Source organism: Lontra canadensis, unplaced genomic scaffold (assembly GCF_010015895.1).
Source record: "Lontra canadensis isolate GAN:19392208 unplaced genomic scaffold, GSC_riverotter_1.0 scaffold130, whole genome shotgun sequence".
NCBI classification, from domain to species: Eukaryota; Metazoa; Chordata; class Mammalia; order Carnivora; family Mustelidae; genus Lontra; species Lontra canadensis.
This window is the reverse complement of record NW_022631124.1, coordinates 523832-531022: the sequence shown is the minus strand read 5'-3', so window position 1 is coordinate 531022 and position 7191 is coordinate 523832.

The following is a 7191-nucleotide window of genomic DNA, read 5'->3' as shown; positions in this document are numbered from 1 at the left end:
CCAGGGAGTAGAGATTCCGCAAGACGTGAGTGATCAAAGAACCAGTGTAGACCTGCTAAGGAGGCTAGAATGGAAACTATTCCAGATGGGCTGGGCTGGCCAGCCCTCAGAGGCGTGGACAGGTACATGAAGGGGGAGGCAGAAGGTGCAGGGAAAGGCCTGGGAGCTGCAGTGTCCAGACATGGTTACACTGGGCTCCTGGGGGCCTCCTTAGGGGCTTGAGTTTTGCTCTTGTCATGAAAAGTCTGGAGGTCTGAGACAAAAGTGAGGAGGCGGAGCCCCTGGGCAGCTCAGTCAGTTAAACATCTGCCTTCGGGTCCTGGGTTTGAGCCCTGCCATCAAGATCCCTGCTCAGTCGGGGGTCTGCTTCTCCCTCTTCCATTGCTGCTCCCCCTGCTTATGCACTCTTGTTCTTTGTCAAATAAATCAATAAAATCTTAAAAAAAAAAAAAAGAAGTGGGAAATACAGTTGGGTCATCAGATGGAAGAGAAGAGGTCAAGAAGGATCCCCAGCCTCTATCATGACTCTTTATTGTCACCCATCAAATTGTTTTTGTGTGTGGCCTTCAAATGATTGACAAACTAAACTGGAAATGCTAACGATGTTCCAGTCATTCCACGAAGAGTCATGTTCTACTTTCCTGGAATCCAGCAGATACGTTCTATCAGGCAATAAGAGGTCCACGTTTCTAGTTTTTGCAGAGTTAGTTTTGTGGAAACATACCTGTTTAAATCTCCATCATTCTGTATCTGGCATAAGCCTTGAGTTAAAACTGATTAGAAAGAGATATGAATGAATACCCAAATCCAAAATCTGCTGATAACAGACAAAGTCTGCTGACCAGGAGTTTTCTTGGGGGGGAAAAACCAAACCATTCTTCCACAGATAAAAACAGAGTAACTACCATGTTACTTCATTCAGATTCAGCGTGATTTAATCAATAAGGGAGTTGAGGTATATTTTATCAGAATGTGTCATAAAGCACTTATTCCAACTATATAATTGTATTTTTGAGTCATCGTAGACTATATGAAGCTTAGGGCTTTTTCAATGATAATAAAAAAAATTCAGCAGACTACATGAGTTCAGAATAAAATAGAATAAAGAGCTTATATTAAAAGATAAGGGGTGCCTGGATGGCTCAGGTGGTTAAGCATCTGCCTTCAGTTCATGTCATGGTCTCAGGGTCCTGGGATCAAGTCCTGCCTCATGTTCCCTGTTCAGTGGGGAGTCTGCTTCTCCCTCTGCCCCTCCCTCCGTTCATGCTCTCTGTCTTGCTTATGCTCTTTCCTTCTCTCTCAAATTAATAAAATCTTTAAAAAAAAAAGATAATATTTTCCTGTTGTACTTTTTCTAGCAGAAGCTTTAAGACCTCTATAAATTTTAGGTACAATTATTTTTAGAATTTCTAACATATATAAAAAATATTAATATAACAAATAAGTCATGGGGATGTAATGTACAACTTGGTGAGGATAGTTAACAACACTGTATTTTACATTTGAATGTTGTTAAGAGAGTAGATCTTAAAAGTTCTCATCATAAGAAAAAAAAATGTGTACCTATGTATGACAATAGATGTTAATGAGATTTATTGTAGTGATTATTTCTCAATATATACGAACATTGAAGCATTACACTGTCTACCTGAAACTAATATAATGTTAAATATCAATTATATCTCAATAAAAAAGTTAAAATTGCATCCACATCTCTACTAATGGTAATTTTTTTTGGCTTTAAAATTTGAAATAATTTTATCATTCTACTTTTGAAATGATCTACCTTCAAGTGACTCCATGGTACCTGCTAGAGGATTTTTGCAAAGCGAAAAATCTACAAATTATTTTCAAGTGTATTAAAACATTCATGCATTTTGAATTTAATAATTAATGAAGTTGACACAATATGTTTTGTAGACACGTACTGAATCATTTATATCTGCTAATTTGCTTGTGTTCTTGATTTTTGTTTTGTTTCATTTGAAAACAGACCTCAGGGTCTGACATCCTAGACTCGAAACCCACTGCAATTGTGACCTTGGGCACTCTGAGTGGGTTCCTAAAAACCCAGAGTCCAGCCCTTCTCCCCCAGCTCCACTCTGCACTTGAATTACACTCTTTCCCATTGTTCATGTGGCTGTGAGCACACCTTTAATCATCAGCTTTGAACAAAATTTCTTTAACTGCTAACTTAACTATTCACAGCTGTGATGAGCAAGGATTACGCTCACTTATGCCATAATCCATCTCTTCTTGTGCCCCCCCCCACCTGCCAGGGAGCTTCTGTCTCTCTTTCCTCTGTTGGCATATTTCTTATTCATCAATCTTGTGTGTGTCCTCTCTCCCCCTTTGTGAGATGAGGGATTGGTGCTGTGCTCCCTTCATCTCTTCTTCGGTCCTTCCCCTCCCCCAAGGGGGCGTGGTGGTTTAAAGGTGAAATGCGGGCTTTGTGAGACTAGCTGGTATTTTATTTCTCAAGAAAGCAGTATACAGTAAATTTAACTGTATCTACATCAGAATGAGGCCAAGACACTAGGGCATGTATGAGATGTGGCAAAACCCGGCACCATGAAGAAGGGCTGTAAGGGACAGGGATGCTCTGTCACAGGGGCGATTCCAGTAGCCTTGACCCATTCAGAAGCGTGTGTTTTACCTTATGAGTGTGGCTCCTAACCACAAGAATGAATCATGTGGTTTTTGAAGCCGAAGTAACCACTTTTGTCCTGTAGATGAGAAAACTAAAGTGCAAAGTACATGAATTGACATGACCTGAGTCATGTGACCAAAAATCTTTGGTAAGAGTGCACCTAGGATTGGATGCCATGTCTCCTAACAGGCCAGGTGTAATAACCCCAGCCCCTTCTTTCCTCTCTCCCTGCTAGCAAAAGCAATGCTTGTTTAACTGGTAAACAGATAGAGGGGACTGTGATGCATTTCCTCCAAGATATAAGCACCATGGGACCACTTTTTATGACCCTTCTGGCCACATCCTGGTGGAACCCACCCTCCTTGTCTCATAGGAGATGATGATGATGATGATGATGGTTTTTAAGATTTATTTATTTATTTTTGAGAGAGAGAGAATCCGTGTGTGACTGGGGGGAGGGGCAGAGGCAGAGGGAGAGAGACTCTCCAGCCAACTCCCTGCTGAGCACAGAGCCTGATGTGGGGTTTGATCCCAAGACCCTGAAATCACAACCTCAGTCGAAATCAAGAGCCGGCCGCTTGACTGACTGAGTCACCTGGTGGCCCCGTGCAGGGGATTAGTATGATAGCTTCCCCAGTGGTCTCTTTGCTTTGATCCTTGTTCCCTAAGGCATATTCTCAGTGCAAGGGGTCCCTGTAAATTGTGCATCAGAGCGTTTCTCTGTTGTGCTCAAAGTCCTGAAGTAATTTCCCTTGTCTCAGAGTTCAAAACCAGAGTCCTTTCTGTGCCCCCCAAAGCCTCTCTACACATCAGCTCCATTTGACCTTGTTTCCGACGACTCCTGCCCTTGGTCACCAGACACCTTCTGTCCTGATGCTCCCACTTCCCACTAGCACTTTCCGGGGGAAGCAGAGCAGACTTCACAGCGGGCCTGACCCATCCCTCAGGCCTTGTAGTGGGAGCCTTCGGTGGCCAACTGTGACACCTCCGCCTCAGCCGAGAGGACGTCCTCTGAACTCCAGAGCCCTGGCAATTGGAAGAGCTAGAGAACGAACACCCCACCACCCAGCAACCTTTGACCACTGACCTGAATTGATAGATAAATATCCCAGCTCCCCTGGGAGGCACATGTTCCCGAATGTCTCTCAGAGGCCCCTAGATGGATCGAGCACCAGTTGCCCTCCGTGGGAACTTGCTTAATAGTAAAGTACTGTCTTAGCCAGCCTCGGGTCCTGTAACAAAAGTATCATAGATTTTTGATACAATCTCAAACAACAGACACGTCTTTCTCATAGTTCTGGAGGCTGGGAAGTCCAAGTTCAAGATGCGAGCCTATTTGGTTCCTGGTGAGAATCTGCTTCCTCGTTCATGAATGACAGCCTTCTCACTCTGTCCTCATGTGGTGGGGACAGAGATCATCTCTCTCGTATCTCTTTTTATAAGGCACTAATCCCATGATGAGGGCTCTACCCTCAGGATCTAATCACCTCCAAACGTCCCATCTGTAAACGCTATCACAACTGGGGAAAAGGAATTCCACATGCAAACTTGGGGGAACACATTCAGTACATGGACATCTTTTGTTGTCTTCCTTCTGTCTCTGCCTTATTTCCCTAGTCCTCTCCTGGGACAGCCCTGCAAATAAATCACTTGCCTTAGACATTCTGAGAGCTTACTCTGGAGAAACCTCAAAAGACAGGGTAGCAAGGATGACTTCCAAGGTTCTGTTTACTGAAGCCAAGGATTCTAGAAAAATGTTCAAATGCAAAAGGCCATGTTTTAGTTGGATGCTTTTCTCTTTCATAGGGATAAAGCAACTGCCTATGAATTAGCCGGGTTTGCAGGATTGTTGGTGGCGAACCTTTCCAAAGGAAAGTGCTGAAGAGTTGTTTGAACGACTTGTTCCGGAAGAAGGCTTGGCGGCAGCACCAGCAGCGAACGCAAGGGCTCAGGGTTGCAAAGTTGTGAGGCGAAGCTGGTACCCTGTTAGGTGGCACAGCTTCCTTCGCTCTATGACAGCCACGCATCCCCACTAACAGCTTGGGAGGTGACACACGGGCTTGGGAAATGCTTCTGGTGTTAGCATTCAGAAGGCAAGGCGGTTTTCCCAATGTTTGAAGCAAGAGACCAGGGTCCTATTTTCAGAACTTCCTGGACCCACCTGTTTAGAGCAATCGCATCTGCGGAATATGCTCCCTGTCCTCGGATTTCCTTCCTATGAAACCAAAGACCACTCTTAACAAGACATAGACATTTTCCTCCCAGCTAGATAGGTAGCATGCTGAGTCATGACGAGCATCCTTCAATTATCGGTGGGGGGGAGGATTATCCCAACCAGAGCGTTTAAGTACAATCCCTAAAAGACAGAGTTCTTACTACAAAGAAAAGAAAGGGGGGAAAGTCAGTGTCTGTGCACGAGACAAAGCATTTATTCACTCTAATGGGGGCAAGAAGTCTGCAGCTGGCCTGGGCAGGGGTTTTGGGCGGGAGCCCCAGACCTGGTGCTGGATGGCCGGGGACAGTTCGTGTGGATGCTGGCCTGAACTTTGAATGGAAAAAAAAAAAAAAAAAAATGACAGGACGGCAGGTGATCAGAGGGTTGTAGTGTCCTTCAAATGCTCCCCAGGAGTCCCCTCTTGGCAACACTCCGAGTTGACTATCTCCTTGCAACTCTGGAAGGAAAAGTGGGCAGAAAAGAAAGAGCTGGAGTTCTGGATTTATTGATGTTGGTGATAAAGGAACAGAACCTATTTACACTCCTCTCCCTGGCATTTAGATAATGATTAGTTGACTATTCAAGAGGAAGCTAAAGTTAAATGGAAATGTGTTTTTTAAAATGCCTCAGAGGAGCCAGGAGAAAATCCTAGGACTTAACAGACTCTTGCTGCTTATTCCTATTCTCGAATAAGTGATTTAAAAACCTGTCCCTTCAGGAACGGGGATCATTTGGCTGCAAATGCTTCTGTGGCTGACATAGTGGCGGGTGATCTGAGCGACATACCACCCTCCTCACTGGGGGCTTGTGACTGGAGGGCAGGGGTGAGGTCAACATCCTAGAGCATCCTGCTTTCGGGACACAGCCATGGTGGGCCCGGGTGGGGGGTCCAGAAGATCTGATTCGGGGTGTGTCGCTCCACACCAACGTTGTAAAATGCCAAGCGGAAAATCCAATGGGACTAGAAAAGGAAGAGTCGCTTACACTGCCCTGCAAATCCCGAGCGGCTGTGAAGCGCAGCGCGACCGTTGAGCGCGTGGAGCCGCACCATGCATGGACTGCAGGTGGAGGGCGCAGCGTCGTGCGTCCCAGGTCCGCGAGCAGAACGCAGGTGGGTGAGGGAGCTGTTGGGGCCAGAAGGCGGGAGTAGTTCAGTACCAACAGGCCCTGGGCGGCCATGGCATTGTGGGAGATAGGAAAGTAGGCAGGAAGGACACATGTAACAGTAAAGAAGGGAACAGATGGACCCAACACACACATAGGGTCCATCTGTCCATAAAATTTGCCCGGGGCCCCCCACCCACACACATTCTAGGGGGCACCCGAATGACATCGTCATCCAAACTCAAAATATACAAAAATGGATTTCATTATCTTCTCTCTGACAAAATTTACTTCCCCTCCAGTTACTTAGGGATGTTACTGTTTATCTGGTCACTGGCTTTAGGAAATAGGAAATAACTTCAAATTATTATATAATTTATATATATAATTTATATATATTATATATTATATAATTTATATAATTTCCTTCAAACAGGAAATAACTTCAATGTCTTTGTTACCCCTAATGCCCCTCCCAGTCACCATGCAGGCACACACAGGGCCACTGGCTTCCCCTGCCTCCTTCTCTCCTCACCTCCACTCCCACTGTCTTGGCTCCAGAACGTGTTATCTCTTGCCTCAGAAGGGTCAGCTGGATGGGACCCTGGCCTCCTGAAATGGTTTCCTGCTCCTTCCCCATAATTTAGTTCACCTTACCCACCATGAACTTTGCAGCCCTGGGATGAAAAGTGTTTCTTGTGCCTTAATGCCTTTGCTCCATCTGGACAGAAACAGGATGTCGTCCTCATTTGACCCCACGCTAGTCCCCTCTGTTTATCCTTTGAGACTATGTGTTCTCTATGTGTCTTCCTACAATAGCCCATGTAAAGGAGAGGCTGAATCTTCATTGTTTCAACTACCTCTCGAACCCATAACAGTAGTTACCACAAACTACAGTAACTGTTTGCTCACTCATCCCCCGTCCTGCACTGACCCTGCAAGGGAGACCATGTTTTACACTGAAAATACAGTTTTAGAGACATTGATATGGATGCCATTTTTTTCCTTTCGTTATAAGAATAAAATAATATTACTATGTAAATAAAGGTAGATGATACGTGATAGAGGTGAGTAAAGTGATGGGTACTGGGCTTAGCCCATTGAGCTGCATGTGGATTGTAGTCGTTATTGTGATCTTTTCTTTCTTGGTTCCCCGCCCAGTGCCCTCACAAAGTGTTCATCTGGTAAATGAGGAGTGGATAGTGAGTGACTGTTGGGTCAG